We start from the raw sequence: 18,511 nt of genomic DNA on the forward strand, positions 1-18,511 counted from the left end.
GCTGGACTAAAAAGTACTGTAAAGATGGTTAACTGGGAAAAACTGATTTGTTTGATCAAGAATTAAGTGGACAATCTTTGACAGCAACCAAAGAATTTCATGTGCAAGATAAGTTCCTTGCAGGCCGACATGGAAAGGCAAGTCCCAGCAGAAATCAAGATCATATGCTGCAACGTTCTACATGTCAATGACTACTTCAGCTTCAATCACAACAACACAAGAGCATGCAACAGATTCAAACTTAATATTAACCGCTTCAAACTTGACTGTAAAAAATATGACTTCAGCAAACAAGTTGTTGAAGCATGGAACTCATTACCTGACTCAGTAGTGTCAACTGCTAACCCCCAACATTTTTCCCTTAGACTATCCACGATTGACCTCTCCAAGTTCCTAAGAGGTCAGTAAGGGGGCGTGCATAAGTGCACTAGTGTGCCTTCCATCCCCTGTCCAATTGTCTCTCCTTTATCTCCTTTATCTTTTCTTCCTTTCATATATCTTCTCTATTTTTATACCTATTCTTCTATCCTTTTCTTTATATATATTACTACTTGTCTATTCTCTTCAATGTGTATTGTGTATTGGACTAAATAAATAAATAAATAAATTTTAAAATTGACACCATTGTCACACTAGAAGCAATGCAAGAAATTTGTAATAGTATGTAGGAATGACTTTGAGAGATGGGGAAGAGCCACAGCTAAGGGATGGTTGAATAAGAGACAATTTACCCAGCAACAGGATATGATTATGGCAAACAGAAGGGACCCTCCCCAGTTTCTTGGATGGTAGTGGGGAAGAAATGTACTTTCAGACTTACAAGCTTCTGACAATGAATCCTTCAATAAAGTAGAATTAGTTTATCTGGGCCTGCTTCTCGTCTGGACCGTCTTGCAAAGCTGATACACCGTTATGGCCTGGAAATGAAGCTTTATCTATGGAATCTCATCACAAAGTTTTACTTCTGAAGAAAGAATTCAAAACCCAAACCTCGGGAAAGTCCAGTTGCCTCTTGAATAAGCACCTTTGGGACAAACATGATCTGGAAGACTGAGAATCTCCACAAACATTCAGGGAAACTTGTGGTTTTCATTTTTTGATACATAGATGGATTTTCTTGAACGTGACTACACTATAAGCTGAGTGCATCACTCAAAACTACGAAGCAACAATTAAGCAGAATTGAGAAACACCAGGACAATTTGATGTAACATGGCAATGCTGAACTTCATGATCCACCCAGGTATCAATTGCAAAGTCGGATCTCCCTATTTTACCCCATCTGCCATAAGGCCCAAGCTTGGTGCCATACAACTTCTATCTTTTCTGAAAATTGAAGAAATAGCTTTGTGGGGTATCTATTTGATTCAGATGAAGAGGTAGAAAGGATCATGAGGACTTGGATGAAGAGACCAACCATGAAGTTCCTTTGTGATGCCATTATGAAGCATGCCCATGGTTGGCAGAATTGGGTAATGAGTGGCAGTAATTATATGGATAATAAATTTAAGTGGCTAAAGAGCTCATTTCAAGGATTATTTTCCTTTTATCAAAATATTCTTCTTTAGACTAAAGGTATAGAGGTGGAGTGATTAATTTTCATTCCAACCTTTTCACTTATGTTACTGTATTAGCCACATCAAACGTATTGAGTTTCTTCTCCTTGTCCTTGCCAAACAGCTTTGCTCTTACTACTCCTACTTGTAATTTTTTCTGTACACTGGTTCCTATAGCAACACTGAATCTCTACATCTGCCATATGCCACCCACTCTAACTTAATTTCCCAGGCCTCAAGTGTGGTACTGATATTTGGCAGATTAACTGCTGGGAAGGCTCTCTGCTATGCCTGGCTAGCCAAGAATTGCTGCGTACGCTGGGAGTAAGGAGAGAGGGAGCAGGAATAAGGTTGTGGTTTAGGTATTATTGATGGGTGGAAATCTACAGCAGATAAAAGGGTGCTTTATTTTATTTACTGTATTTTATTATTTAGATTTGTATGCCGCCCCTCTCCGAAGACTCGGGGCGGCTCACAACAAGATAGAACAAATCATAAATAATCCAAATAACTTTAAAATATTTAAAGATTTAAAAGAACCCCATATACTAACAGACACACACACAAGCTTGTTGCCTTCTTCAACCAGAATGAGACTCCTTTACACTACGTGAGCATAATTGATTTTCTAGTTTGAAGAATAGGTTTTGTATAGTGTAAAGAGTTGTGAGTTTGATTATGTTATCCATTCAGTCATGTCAGACTCTTGGCGATTCTACGGGCCAGGTCTTTTTCTCCACATCTTCCAATCTTGCACTACTTGTGTGAATTTTTTTATGCTGTGGCTGCTGGCATCATGATGCTTTACAGCCTTCTCTAAGTGGTTTATAGAATCAGCCTATTGCCCCTGACAAACTGGACTCTCATTTTACCAACCTTGGAAGGCTAAGTCAACCTTAAGCTGGTCAGAATCGAACTACTGGCAGTCGGCAGAATTAGCCTGCAATACTGCATTCTAATCACAGCTTTTTTAGGTGTATAGGTTGCTTTGATCTGCAGAAAATAAAGCTAGAATATAAGTGAATACAAAATTTAAAAATGAATATGATAAAAGGGTAAAATGGACATAATTTAAACAGTTTGTACCATCTTGCCTTTTTCACATATGTCCAGAGGGTACCTCAGCCTAACAAACTGCCAGATGTTTCATCAGTTTCACTTCTTTTGTTCTGGTTTATTATCCAGCCATTATTGTATGTAAAGTACATTCTGTAATTTGGCATATTATTGAATTCCATTTTTAGTTTAGCAAAATATTGTGTAAAGAGATACATAATCCTATCACAACACTTTATTAATTTGCAGGCAAATTACTGAAATATGGGCACTAGACAAAGATAAAAGTTGAATTGTTTGTTTCAGGCTTATTAACATGGATTAACTACACCACAGTCTGGTTTTCATATTTGCAGCCATTAATGTGGATTATAATTTCCATTTATCTAAAATAAGGTCTCCAAACTTGGCAACTTTAAGACAGGCCAGTTGGGGAATTCTGTGAGCTGAAGTCCACAAGTCTTAAAGTTGCCAGATTTTGGAGACCCCTGATCTAAAACAATGTTTGAAAGAGGTGAGGAAGTGTCCAAACCTTGACTGACGTTTATTCATCTTACTCAAGGGATATGTAAGCAATATTAAAAGATTTTGATCTAGAAAGAAACTGTAATATTGGATGTAGGTATGTAGGAAGAGAATAGGCTTTTTGAATGGAAGAGTTTGGCTAGGATGTCAAGGGGATAGACTGTGATATATTTTATATTGTAACCACTTCTGGAATGTAAAATTCTAACCATTGTGAGAAACAGAGTTTGGATTCCTTTAATCTGATATAAGAAGACATGGATTTGGCAGGTGAGAGCCTCTGGATGCCCCAGTTGAAACTTAAATACTGAAGAGGTCTGTCCATCTTAATAATTGGAGATTTTGTGAAAACAAGACAAGCACCCCAATAGAACGCAATGTTATTTATTCAATTTGTATCCCATCTTTATTCTTTTTACAAATAACTCAAGACAGGGCCATCATCAGGAATTTTGGGGCCCCATACAGCCTAAGTGTCTGCCTCCCCCCCACCATTTTAAAACTATTTTAAGTTGCCAAGCCACTCCATCCCCTGGGGATCATTTCCCGCTTCACGCCAAGCGAGGCGGTATCATAGGCCAGTGTTTCCCAACCTTGGCAACTTGAAGATATCTGGACTTCAACTCCCAGAATTCCCCAGCCAGCAAACGCGAGGAGCTGGAAAGGAAGAGGGGAGAGAAAAAGCAGGGTACCAGCAGTCAGGCGGGTGTCTTGAGGGGGCACTCCCATCTGGAAGGAAGGGAAGAAAGGCAAGGGCAAGCTATGAAGGAAGGAGGGAGGGAAAGAGGGAGGGAGGAAGGAATGGTAAAAGGGGCGATCAAGAGAGGAATGGGTGAATGAATGGACGGAGGGTGGGAAGGAAGGAAGGAAAGAGGGAAGGGACGGGAACAGAGGAAGGGTGCAAAGAAAGCAAGGAAAGGTGTGAAAGGAGAGTAAGAGAGGAAGGAGTGAAAGAAGGGAATGAGGGAGGAAAGAAGGGAGGAAGGAAAAGGAAAGCAAGAAATGGAGGGAGGAAAGGAAGGAAGGAAAGAAAGAAAGAAAGAAAGAAAGAACGAAAGGGGGAAGGGACAGGAACAGAGGAAGGAAGCAAGGAAACTTATGAAAGGGGAGAGTAAGAGGAAGGACTGAAGGGAGGGAGGGAAGGAAGAAGGTAGGAAGGAGAAAGAAAAGAAGAAATAGAGGAAGGGAAGGTAAAAGAGAGAAAAAGAGCAAGAAAGAAAAAAAGAAAATGAAAGAGAAATAAAAATAGAGAGGGGGAATGAAAGAAATGGAAGGAGGGAAGGAAGGAGAGAAAGCAAGAGAAAGAAAGAAAGCAAGAGAAAGAAAAAAGAATGAAAGAGCAAGAGAGCAAGAGAGAAAAAGAAAGAAAGAGAGAAAGAAAGAAAGAAAGAAAGGCAACTTCAAAGAAAGGCTCACTGAGCATCTCTCCCTCTCTCTCTTTCTATCCCTCTTTCTTTCTCTCTCTTCCTTTCTATCTCTCCTCTTCTTATCTCCTCTCTCTCCCTCTCTCCCAATCTCTTTCTCTCCCCCCTCTCTCCCCCTTTCCCTCTCTCTTTCTCTCTCTCCCTCTCTTGCTATCTCTCCCCCCTCTTTCTCTCTCTTTCTCTCCCCCCTCTCCCCCCTTTCCCTCTCTCTTTCTCTCTCTCCCTCTCTTGCTATCTCTCCCCCCTCTCCCTCTCTCTTTCTCTCTCTCCCTCTCTTGCTATCTCTCCCCCCTCTCCCTCTCTCTTTCTCTCTCTCCCTCTCTTGCTATCTCTCCCCCCTTTCCCTCTCTCTTTCTCTCTCTCCCTCTCTTGCTATCTCTCCCCCCTCTCCCTCTCTCTTTCTCTCTCTCCCTCTCTTTCTCTCTCTTTCTCTCCCCCCTCTCTCCCCCCTTTCCCTCTCTCTTTCTCTCCCTCTCTTGCTATCTCTCCCCCTCTCCCCCTCTCTCTCTCCCTCTCTTGCTATCTCTTTCTCCCCCCTCTCTCTTTCTCCCTCTCCCTCTCTTTCTCTCTCCCCCCCTCTCTCTTTCTCTCTCTCCCTCTCTTGCTATCTCTTTCTCTCTCCCCCTCTCCCTCTCTCTTTCTCTCTCTCCCTCTCTTTCTCTCTCTTTCTCTCCCCCCTCTCTCCCCCCTTTCCCTCTCTCTTTCTCTCTCTCCCTCTCTTGCTATCTCTCCCCCTCTCCCTCTCTCTCTCTCCCTCTCTTGCTATCTCTTTCTCCCCCCTCTCTCTTTCTCCCTCTCCCTCTCTTTCTCTCTCTCCCCCCTCTCTCTTTCTCTCTCTCCCTCTCTTGCTATCTCTCTCTCCCCTCTCTCCCTCTCTCTTTCTCCCTCTCTTTCTCTCTCTCTCCCCCCTCTCTCCCTCTCTCTTTCTCTCTCTCCCTCTCTTGCTATCTCTTTCTCTCCCCCTTTCTCCCTCTCTCTTTCTCTCTCTCCCTCTCTTGCTATCTCTTTCTCTTTCTCCCCCCTCTCTCCCTCTCTTTCTCCCTCTCCCTCTCTTTCTCTCTCTCCCCCCTCTCTCCCCCCTCTCTCCCTCTCTCTTTCTCTCTCTCCCTCTCTTGCTATCTCTTTCTCTCCCCCCTCTCTCCCTCTCTCTTTCTCCCTCTCTCTCTCTCCCCCCTCTCTCCCTCTCTCTTTCTCTCTCTCCCTCTCTTGCTATCTCTTTCTCTCCCCCCTCTCTCTCTCTCCCTTTCTCTCGGCGGCAGCAAGGTCATCAGCTGTGAGGCGGAGCTCCGGAACGGAGCACTGATGGCGGCGGCTAGATGTGTTGCTAGACGCCGTAAATGCCATAAATGCTGTCCAGATGCCGCGGTCAGTGCCTCTGTTTCAGAGCTCAGCCTCCGCCTCACAGCTGACCACTCTGCCGCTGCCCCACGGCTACTACCCGCTGCCAGCTGAGCTTCCTTCTTAGCGCCTTCCAAGTTTTCCGGCAACTGCAGCGCCCCGCCCGGCTGAGGGGGGAGAGGGGCCTACTACCCGCTGCGGCTGTCGCTGCCACCGCCATCACCCTCCCGCTGCGCGCCGCCCTTCCGCTGCCGCTACCCTCCCACCAGCCCCAAAGCTCACCTGCTGCAGCCACCAGGGAAGATCCAGCCGGGCGGGGCGCTGCAGTTGCCGGAAAACTTGGAAGGCGCTAAGAAGGAAGCTCAGCTTCCTCTTCTCACAACTTTTTGAACAATTAGGGGCCCCGGCCTTCTGGCGCCAAATTAGCAGCTCCTTGCACATGCGCAAAAGGGCCCGGCCTTTTTCTTTGCTGAGGTGACAGTCTGCGCATGTGCAAGGAGCTGCTGACTGCGGGCCCCTCTAATCACCGGGCCCGGTACGGGACTCCCAGTAGTACCGGTCTATCGGCGGCCCTGACTCAAGATGGTAAACATACTCAATGCACCTTTCTCTTCCTGTTTTCCTCACAACAACAACTCTATGAGATAGGTTGGTCTGAGAATGACTGACCAGCTTCAAATGACCCAGCTAGTTTTCATGGGTAAGACAGGATGTGAATTCATGGTCTCCCCACTTTCTATCCTGGGGCCTTAACCACTAGACCAAATTGGTTCTAGATCACTCATTAAGGGGATTTCCTTTCCCAATGCCAGCTCAAGTTTATAAAGAAGTTTGAAAGATTAAAAAAAAACAACCCAGACAAATGTGTTTGAATAAAAATGATACCAAACAGAAAAATGAGGTCAGAGTGGCTGGCATTCAAGATAATCGGTGAAATCTCTTCCAACGTTTTGTGTCCTTTGCCCTGTTTCTCAATGCCTTTTACAGGTTCTTTATCGCAGCTAGCCTCTCCTAATAAATGGGATTAAAGAAAGGGTAGCTTTTGTGCCTCCGCAAGATCATTATCTATTGGTGTTATGGCACCCTATGACTCATTCAGCCAACCTGCCTTCCTTTATAACAGAATAAAAATACAGAGACGTGAAAATGCCATTGGATGGTGCAGATAAACACTTCTCTGAAAATGTCAGAGTAGACAACAAATCCCCAGGACCAGAAATCTAAAAGAAAGAGCAAGGGGAGGGGATGCTCTCATCCTTCCTCTCGTAAAATGCTCTACAAGCCGAAGTTTGCTTTCAGATAGTCGGGATCAGTTTTCCAGGCAGGTGGCATCAAGTAGTGGAAGGCTGATTGAGTTCCAACTCTTAGTAGTTCTTCCCTTATCAACCATACTTCTGTTGTGTTGGTTGGAAATATAAACCGGGGGGGGGGGGAGCTAATTGTTTGTTTGTTTGTTTGTTTATATAGAATAGAATAGACATTTATTGGCCAAGTGTGATTGGACACATAAGGAATTTGTCTTGGTGCATATGCTCTCAGCTACATACAAGAAAAAGATACATTTATATTAAAAAAGATACATATTTATACGCCACCCATTCCAATAGGACTTAGGGTGGCTAACAATAAGCAATGTATTATAGCTTCAGCAGAAAATGACTGTTGATCCTGATCAGCCTTAACATAGACTGATACTTTGTCTTCCAGTGTTAGAGTCTGCGGAGAGGGGCGGCATACAAATCCAATAAATAAATGAATGAATGAATGAATGAATGAATGAATGAATGAATGAATGAATGAATGAATGAATGAATAAATAAATAAATAAATAAATTAGTAGCTTTTAAGCACAGAGTAGAAACCACAAAACTGTGAGTTCTAATCTCACTTAAGGCATAAAAGCAGGGTGGCTGATTTTGGGCCAATCCCACTCTCTCAGCTTACATGCGACTCTGGAGACATAACAATCAATCAACTCCTGTTGCAACCAATGGATTGACACTGGGTTGTTGGCCCTGCACCTGCAGGAAAATACTAAGAAGAAGAAAAATCCCACTGTTGTCTTCCAAAGTTCACAAATTTAAAGCTACAATTACAAACGGCTTTGTTGCTTTACAAATTTCAGAGCTTCAGAATCTAAGAGCTTCTTTGCTGTCTCAGATGAAAGGTTCTCTTGCTTTTCCATATGTGAGCATGGGAAGTTATCACTTATCACTTAGACTTACCGTTTATACTACTTCACAGTGTTTACAGCACTCCGAGATCACCTTCTGCCGCACGAATCCTAGGACCAGTGAGGTCCCAGATAGTTGGTCTCCTTAGGGTCCCGTCAACCAAACAATGTCACCTGGCGGGACCTAGGGGAAGAGCCTTCTCTGTGGGGGGCCCTGCCCTCTGGACTCAGCTCCCCTCCCGGAGATTCGTAGTGCCCCCACCCTCCTTGTCTTCCGAAAAAGTTTAAAAACTCATCTTTGCCACCAGGCCTGGAGCTCCTTAGATCTTCCCCCTGACCAATGAATGCTTTAGTTTGACTGCTGAATGAATGATATTGATAGCTTTTTAATTAGAATTTTAAGATTGTTTTTTAAGGTATAAATCGGATTGTTATTATTGTTTCCTGTTTTTCTGTACATGCTGTGAGCCGCCCTGAGTCCTCGGAGAGGGGCGGCATACAAATCCAATTAAATCTAAATCTACATCTGTCTAAGCGGTTTACAGATCCAGAATATTACCCCCAACAATCTGGGTCCTCATTTTACCCACCTCGGAAGGATGGAAGGCTGAGTCAACCTTGAGCCTGGTGAGATTTGAACTGGTGAACTACAGCCAGCAGTCAGCAGAAGCATCTTGCAGTTCTTTAACCACTGCACCACTATGGCTCATAACAAGTTCACAAACAGGACATATGAGACATTACCCCTCCTCTTCTCTGTGCCTAGAGTATGACAGTAGGATGTAATTGCTATAGGACAATAAGTTGCATGTTGAATTGCTTTAAATAAGAATTGATATATTGTCAAAAGTTCCAAAAAATTAAACCTGTGGTATACTGTTTCATCTAAATAGAAAATACAGTACTCTTTAAAAGAAAAAAAACCCATGGAATGAGTCATTCTGTTTGACCTGCAGTGGCCTCTGAACTTAGGAGATTAATTTTATCATTCTTGCGCAAATTTATTTCTCATCCCTTCACAGCCCTCCTACACAGAGGCAATCTTAACTGATCGAGGAACCAAAGTTCACAAATGTAGCTTTGAAGATTCAAATGATTAGCACACATAATTGAGATTAGATTTGCATTGGTTTTCAGAAGTGGTATGTTCTTTATCTTCAAATTTGATACTTCACCTGGTTTCAGAATATTGAAGCTGAAATTAGGCTCTACAAAAGACTTTCTCTTTTCCTCAGAAAGATTGGTTGGAAATGCCATACAGTAGAAATTTTAAATTATTCAATGTAATTATCATTTTCAGCTTGGGATGTTATAGCGCCACAATTCAATATAGTGTGATGGCTGAGATGTTGAACTAGGACTGGGGGACATCAACCCTCAGGCTTGGAAACTTATTGGATGTCTTTCCTCTCAACCTAATCTTCCTCAGAGATTTGTTGTACTTACATAACTGGAAGATTTCATTTTCAACTCTTTGGGGGGAAAAGCTGGATATAAATTTAACAAAGTGTATGGTGTTTCTGGAGAATAGTCAATATTATTTATTTATTTATTTATTTATTCATTCATTCATTCATTCATTCATTCATTCATTCATTTGATTTTTATGCCGCCCGTCTCCTTAGACTCAGGGCGGCTTACAACATGTAACAATATTAGACAGAGCCTCGGTGGTGCAGTGGTTAAAGTGCAGTATAGTGTTCCCTCAGTTTTCGTGGGGGATGCGTTCCGAGACTGCCCACAAAAGTCGGATTTCCGCGAAGTAGAGATGCAGAAATAAATACACCATTTTTGGCTATGGACAGTATCACAAGCCATCCCTTACATTTTAAACCCCTAAATTACAATTTCCCATTCCCTTAACAACCATTTACTCACCATTATTACTGGTACTCACCATTGAATAAGACAGTGATCCTGATATTTATAAACATAATTATTAACATATTTTTTTTGTGATAACAACGTTGATTGGCTGAGATTTCGGCCAATCAGCAATGGCAGACGAAAGTTTGGTGGTGATGTATGACATCATTGGGCAGAAAAAGCCGTGGTGTAGGAAAAAAAATGCAAAGTGTTTTTTAATTAATATTTTTTGAAAAACCGTAGTATAGGCTATTTGCTTTTTTTTTTTTTTATTTTACAATATTTTTTTATTAATTTTCTTAAAATTGACACACAGACTTACATACATTCAACATAAAGTGTGGGGATGTATCTTCCCCGCTTTTCTCAAAAGTATAAATGCAGATATAGAAAAAGGAATACGTAGTTAAATACATAATTTGATACTACTAATACAAAAATATCTAATAAGGAAAAATTGATATTATAAGAAAGAAAAATAGTTGTAACTAATATAAAACCAAACAGTCTTATCAATTCTATGTATATAAACTAATTATAGTATTGTTCTTAAACAGAAAAAGGAAAATTTAAACCAAAACATCTATATTTATTTTTAATTTTCTGTTATTTTTTTTTCTTATCTATCCATACATAAACTTTGTTCCATGTTTCATAAAATTTCGTTTCTTCTTGATCGTTTAAGCGTCTTGTCATCATATCCATTTCCGCGCAATCTAATATTTTTGTAATAACTTCCTCTTCTTTGGGGATATTTTCCCCTTTCCAATTTTGCGCGTAAATAATCCTTGCCGCTGTGAAAATATGTATAATTAAATACAAAACTTCTTTTTTGTAATTTTGGTTAGTAATTCCTAGTAAGCAGAACTCCGGGGTAATTTCTATGTTTTGCTTTACTATCTCTTTTGTCATTTTCTCTATCATTCTCCAGTACATTTTAGCTTTGTTACATGTCCACCATTGGTGGTAGTAGGATCCTATTTCTTTCTTACATTTCCAACACAAAGGTGATGTCTTGGGAAACATTTTTGCTATTCTACTTGGTGGGAGATGCCATCTATAGAACATTTTAATTTGATTTTCTTTTAAAGAAACTGATTTTGTCAAGTCTTTATATCTTATTATTCTTGTATCCTTGATAGAATTTGGATGTATTATTGCATCTAATGGGGCAACCCAATCCGGAATTGTTAAAAAGTGGTTTTTCTTTATATCTTTCCAAACATCAAATAAGTATTTTCTTAGTGTATGTCTTTTAAAATAAGAACGGTTTTTATCTTTATCATACCATACGAAGGCATGCCAGCCAAGCATAAGGTCATGTCCTTCTAATTTTAATGTTCTCTTATCCTCTAAGGTTATCCAATTTTTAATCCATGTTAAGGCGGCTGCCTGATAATATAATTTCCAATTAGGGAGGGCAAAACCTCCCCTCTCTTTTATATCTTCTAACATATTTATCTTAATTCTTGCCTTTTTGCCTTGCCATAGAAATTTTCTAACCACATTTGTTAATTTTTTAAAAAAATTTGCCCCTGGATTTATTGGGATCACTTGAAATAAAAATAAAACCTTGAGTAAGATATTCATCTTAATTGTGGCAATTCTTCCCAGAAAAGATATTTTTAAGTTGTTCCATATTTCTAAATCTTTTTTAATTTCATTAATTAATTTTATATAATTATCATTTTTTAATGTTATTGTTTTGGCTGTTAACCATATTCCCAAATACTTTACTTTTTTAACTATTTGTATTCCAGAGATACGTTCTAAATTGTTTTCTTGTACTTTATTCATGTTTTTTGTTATAAATTGTGTTTTATTTTTATTTATTTTCAGACCTGCTACCTTACCATATTGTTCTATTGTCTGGATTAATCTTGGTGCTGTAACTATCGGATCTTCCATTATGAAGGTCAAATCATCTGCAAAAGCCTGGACTTTATATATCTCTTTTCTAACGGTTAACCCTTTTATCTTTGGATCTGCTCTTATTTTTATTAATAGTGTTTCTAAAGTCATAATGAACAGGAGGGGTGAAATAGGACATCCTTGTCGAACTCCTTTATTTATTTTAAACGCTTCCAATTGCTCATTGTTTAATATAATTTTTGTTGTTTGTTCTGAATAAATGGCATCTATTAAATTGACAAATTTAGGGCCAAATCTCATTTTATTTAGTTGCATTTTTATAAATATCCAATTAACGTTGTCAAAGGCTTTTTGAGCATCTAAAAACATTAATGATAATGTTTTATCTGGATGTTGCTCATAATATTCTAATACATTAATAATTGTTCTAAGGTTATTTTTAATCTGTCTGCCTGGCAGGAAACCATTCTGGTCTGAATGAATTTTACTATTTATAACTGTTTTCAACCTATCTGCATATATTGCGATAAATATTTTATAATCGACGTTTAATAATGATATTGGTCTATAGTTTTTAATTTTTTCCATTGCTGTATCCGGTTTGTGAATTAAAGTTATCAAAGATTCAGACCATGATTTAGGAATTTTGCCATCTAACCTGCATTCATTAAAGATTTGCAGCATATTATTTCTTAATGTTTCATTTTCTATTTTATACCACTCTGCTGGAATGGCGTCTGGTCCTGTGGCTTTATTATTTTTTTGCTTCTTAATAGTTATAAGGAGTTCTTCCAATGTTATGGGACTCTCCATCCTCTCCTGTTGTTCTTCTGTTAACTGGGGTAATTCCGAACTTTCTAAATATTTAAAATACTTCATCTTCCTCTATATTATCATTTTTATACAATTCTTTAAAAAGAATTGTACTATATTTGCTTTTCCTTCTGTATCATATTTTATTGTTCCATCTTTATCTTCTAATTGTTTAATTAATTTAGATTGTCTCTGTTTTCTCAGTTTATATGCTAACCATCTACCTGGTTTATTGGCATGTTCAAAATATTGTTGCTTAGCTCTTTTTATTTTTTCCAGCATTTGATTCTGTTCTTCCAATCTAATTTTATGTTTAATTAAATTTATTTTTTTCCCCAAATCCTTATTTTTCACGTTTTGTTGTGATATAAATTCTAGTTGTTTTAATTCATTCGTTAATTGTTCATATTTTATTTTATTTTCTTTGTTGTATTTTGCTGTGTAAGATATTGTTAATCCTCTTATGTACGCTTTAGTTGCGTCCCATAAGTTTTGGGGAGTAGTATCTGTATTTTTATTAATTTCAAAGAATGTTTTTAATTCCTTCTCAATCCATTCTTTGTATTCTTTCTCTTTCAGAATGTTTCTATTCATTTGCCAATTGTAATGCTTTTTACTATTTCTCATATAGACTATAACTGGGTTATGATCCGCCCATGTGTTAACATCTATTTCCACCTCTTGTATATATTCTGCTGTTATTTTAGGAGCCCGCTCCATATCTATTCTAGTCCAAATTTTGTGGGGGTTTGAATAGAAAGTATATTGCATTTTTTGGGGGTGTCTTTCCCTCCAAATATCATTCAATAGTAATTCTGCTTTCATTTTCTGAAAAGTGGAGGGTAATAAATTCTTTTTTTTCTTTTTACTATTTTTTTTCTCCCCCGAGTGATCTAATTGTCTATTTGTTATTGCATTAAAATCGCCAATAATTAACATATTTTCCAAATTTAACTCTATAATTTTTTGATGTAGTTTTTTATAGAACGTAATTTGATCGTCATTTGGGGCATATATAGAAACAATAGCAAGAGGTCTGGGTTCAATATTAACTTGGACAATCAAAATTCTACCTTCATTATCACTAAATAATTGTTTGGAATTTATAGAACTCTCAACATACATTGCTACTCCTCTTTTCCTTTGATCTGCTAATGCAGCATACATGTTTCCAATTTTAGTATTTAGCAATAAATTGTGATTGCTTTTTTTTATATGTACTTCTTGGAGTATAACAATTTGAGCCTTTTGGTTCTTAATTTTAGAAAATATTTGTTTTCTTTTTTTTGGTTCATTTAGTCCATTAACATTTACTGAGAAAATTTTTAAGTCTCTCAATGTGGTCATTTATTGTACTTTTTGGTTTCCCGCTGGGGTTGCTTTCTTCTGGCCCCGTGGTCCTGCTCCTCCATTTGTGCAGATGCCCCCATGGCTTCCGCTTGCATTACTTCCAGTTCTCTTGTTAACTGTTCCATTTCGCTTATTCCACTATTTTCATAAAAGTCTCTTGCTTGATCCAAATTCTCCAGTTTATATCTTGTGGATTTCCATGTGAGTGACAGTCCTTGTGGAATAAGCCAGCGAAAAGTTATGTTCTCTTTGATCAAGATTTTGGTCAAAAATTGGTAATCTCTTCTATTCTCTCTGACACTTCTTGGAATTTGTTTTAGTATTTTTATTTCTTTACCTTTGTGTTGTAGTTGACCAGTTCTTGACCAGTGCAGTATGTCATCTCTCAAGGTTTTTCTTACAAATTTGATGTGAATCTCACGTGGAAGGTTGAAACGACGTATGTAGCTATTCGAAATTCTGTAAACTTCATCAATTTCTTTTATTATTTCTAGTGGGTCTATCTTGAGGATTTTCCCAATAATTTCAGCCATAGTGGCCTTTAAATCTTAATCTTTCTCTTCTATTATATTTTGAAATCGTAGCCCATATAACGCACGTTGCATTTCCAGATGTGTAATTGATTCATCATATCTTCTGTAGCGTGAATCCGCTCTGTCCTCAAGGTAGTCAATTCTTTTCTCCATTTTCTCCATCTTTTCTTCAGCTGCTTTCATTCGATCTTCACTGTCTTTCAAAGTTTGTTTAATCTCCTTCATCTGGTCTTTCATCTCTCCTGTATCTACTTTCATTTCAGCCATCTCTGCTTTTATTTCATCTCTCTGCTGGGTTGCATCGCGTTGAGATTGAAGCATAAAGTCATTTAATGCAGTTAGTGTCTCTTGGATTGAGGCAAGTGAAGGTTGTTGTGGTTTCTCTTTCTCCTTCTCCTTGGTAAACATGGTTACTGATAAAGCCGGCTGTGCGGGGGAGGGATGAGGCGAGCCTTGGGGGGACGATGCAGCAGATGTTTGCTTCTTAATTGTTTTGGTATAGGTAGAAGTACTTGACATTTTGAAATTTAAAGTTAGTATTATTTTAAGTTAGCAGTATATAAAGAATCACTATAAATTCCAAACCTACACAATTAATTGCCCTATGCAGACCACAGTAATGATTCAAATACACACTAAAATTTGAAATATTGTTCAAGTACAAATACAATTAGAATTCAATATTCAAAATATGACTTGTTAAATCTTATTGCTCTAAATCCAAAATTATATCAAAAAGAAAACAAAATTGATTTGGCACAGCAGGAAAGGGGAAAACCAAAGGAGAAGGAAGAAAGAAGACAATAGAAAAGAAAAAAAATAAAAATAAAAGGAGGGCAATCTAGAAGAGAAGAAAAAATATAATTCAGTTAAGGAGGAGCAGGAAACCAAGGATTGTTAACAATGCATATACAAAACCCAGATGATTATAATATAAGTTTAAAATTCAAAACTTAAAATTGTAAGAAGGAAGAAGCAAAAATCAATTATTTATATTCCTCTTATAATAAAATAAAATAATTTTGTTGATTGAAGATCTAATCTGTTTTAGAAGACACTTTTAGTATAGGTTAAAAGAAGGTCCCGTTGATTTAAAGAGTAAAAGCAGTAATGTTTAATCTTCTCAAAATTTATAGAATCTCAGTTTTCCAAACGATTGCAATTTAATTATCCAATGTTGGAATGAAGTCGATCCGTCTCTCGCAGCCTAGAGGAAAATATAGAGCCTCTCCGCTACGAATCCGACAGAACAGCCGTTAATCCAAACAAAATGATCCAACGAAGTAATCCAAATAGGGTCAATCAAATAATCCAAATGTAGAAAAATCCAAAATAGAAGAAAAGTATTTTTTATATATTTATTCAAGTTTTATGTCTAGATAGTAAGCAGTCTTGATCCTTCCGCTAGAAAAATCCAAGCCCGGACTTCATTTTCTAATATTTTTTTTGTAACCAGTTGCTTCAAAAAAGGAGAAGAATATTCAGCCAAATAATGTCATTTTATATATGTTAAAGCTTTTAGTGTCTCATTTTGAAATCCTTTAAATTCTCCTTGTTTTCAAACGTTTGACAGTTCAAGTCCAAATTCAAGACAATAAGTGAAAGTAGTGAAAGTAAGTTCCGGCTGTTGTTTTGCGCCTGGATACAATGTTTTTAGACAACTTTCTCTTTCGCCTTCTTTTAAAACTTTTTTATTCTCCACTTTCTTTTACTCAGATCTTCTTATTTAACATGAAACGTAGAAAAAAAATATTTTTACCTTGGTTATGCTTTCTTTAGTGTATTCCTTTTTCAATAAAAGTAGCTTTAATCTCTGCTTTCACTTTTCTGATTCTCTCTTGCTTCCCGCTGGTTTGGTGGGATCGCAATGGCCGCGTCCTCTTGCGAGAGGACCGGTGCTCCCTGTTCCAGAGCTGCAGGACAGACCCCCTGCCTCCAGAGCCTCGGCAACGGCCCCTCGGGCAGAGGGAATCCCCTGTTCTAGGATCGAGCCATCCGGACTCGATCCGATCGCGTTGGGGCGACCTCTGGAAGGGTGGAAGGAGTCTCAAGGCAGAGCCCTGCCAAGAGACTCCGCTGCGGTCCTCGACGAAACCGGAAGTCCGGCTATTTGCAAAGTTCGAACCCACGAAAATCGAGGGAACACTGTACTGCAAGCTACTTCTGCTGATCACCAGCTGCCAGTAGTTTGGCAGATCGAATCTCAGTAGGCTCAAGGTTGACTCAGCCTTCCATCCTTCCAAGGTCAGTAAAATGAGGACCTAGATTGTTGGGGGCAATATGCTTACTCTCTGTAAACTGTTTAGAGAGTGCTGTAAAGCACTGTGAAGCAGTGCATAAATCTAAATGTTATTGCTATACTCTTTGAACAAACATTCAGGGGAGACGTGGTAGCAATGTTCCAATATCTCAAGCTTGCCACAAAGAAGGAGTCAACCCATTCTCCAAAGCACCTGAGGTAGAACAGGAAGCAATGGGTGGAAGCTGAACAAGGAGAGAAGTAACTTAGAACTAAGGAGAAATTTCCTGACAGAACAATTAATCAGTGGAACAGCTTGCCTCCAGAAGTTAGGAATGCTCCAACACTGGAAGTTGTAAAGAAGATGTTGGATTACCATCTGTCTGAAGGAGTGTAGGTTTCCTGCCTAAGCAGGGGGTTGGACTAGAAGACCTCCAAGGTCCCTTACAACTCTGTTGTTGTTATTGTTGTACAACTTGCAATAAAAACATTATTAAACCTTCATGTCTTGATAAAGTGAACTCCACTTCAGTTTCTCCTCCCAATGTAAAGAACTGCATCATCCGAAGTTCTTAAGTTAGACCCAGGGCAGCAAAGTCCAACCTTTGTGTAATAATAATAATAATAATAATAATAATAATAATAATAATAATAATAATAGTTGTTGTTATTGTTATTGTTATTTTGTTGTTATTATTGTTGTTGTTATTGTTGTTGTTGTTGTTGTTGTTATTATTATTATTATTATTATTATTATTATTATTATTATTTAGATTTGTAAGCCGCCCCTCTCCAAAGACTTGGGGTGGCTCACAGCATACAATATAAAACAGTGAACAGAGAGACAAATCAAATCAAATTCATATCGCAGCCATACATCACAATTATTGGCCGGGGGAAACCTAATGGATACCTAATGAAATAACCGCGAGGAATTCCAAACACACACAGACACTTTCCGCACCCACGGGCACGAGTGGGAAGCGCCAAACCCTTGCACGGGGCAAAGTTGGAACACGTGCAACTATAGGCTGCTCCGTTACTCTCGGCAGGGAATAGCAGCACAGCTGGCCCTTGCCTCCCAAGAGGAGGGGGTGCTCTTGCCGGCGGTCTGCGTGCGTCCGAGTATGCGTTTTCATTTACCTATTTTGTTTATTTGAATTACTTGTCAAACAGGTATAGGGCAGTAGGAGTTTGCATAAACATAACGTAAGTGAAAAGTAACGGTAAAAGAGGACAATAGGACAGGGACGGTAGGCACAGTGGTGCACTTATGCACACCCCCTGTGTGTGTTTGTCCATTCTACCTCATAATACAGGAAATAGTATAAGGGCAAACTAGATGGACCATGAGGTCTTTTCCTGCCGTCAATCTTCTATATTTCTATGTTTCTATATTTCTCTTCTATACTCTCTTTGATACATTCTACTCGTATATATTCTCTATAACCTTCATTGTGTATTATTGTGTATTGGACAAAAACAAACAAATAAAAAATAGCCAAGAACCGCTGCAACGAGAGTCTTCCTCACGCCACGCCACCACATCCCTACGGGGCAGAAAGAGACCCCCTTGGACCCTTGGCCACATCCTGGCCTCACATAATGCATATTTGAGGGGTTTTTTTGCCTCAGCAGGCACAAAACGTAAAAGGCGGCCCGAGCAGTCCTGTTTATCGTTGTTTTATATTTGCTCCCCCCGCCCCGCTTCCCGTGATGCTCTCTTTCCTTCCTCACGCCTCTTTCCCCTCCAGAGTCCCACCCTT

Source organism: Erythrolamprus reginae, chromosome 1, assembly GCF_031021105.1.
Source record: "Erythrolamprus reginae isolate rEryReg1 chromosome 1, rEryReg1.hap1, whole genome shotgun sequence".
NCBI lineage: Eukaryota > Metazoa > Chordata > Lepidosauria > Squamata > Dipsadidae > Erythrolamprus > Erythrolamprus reginae.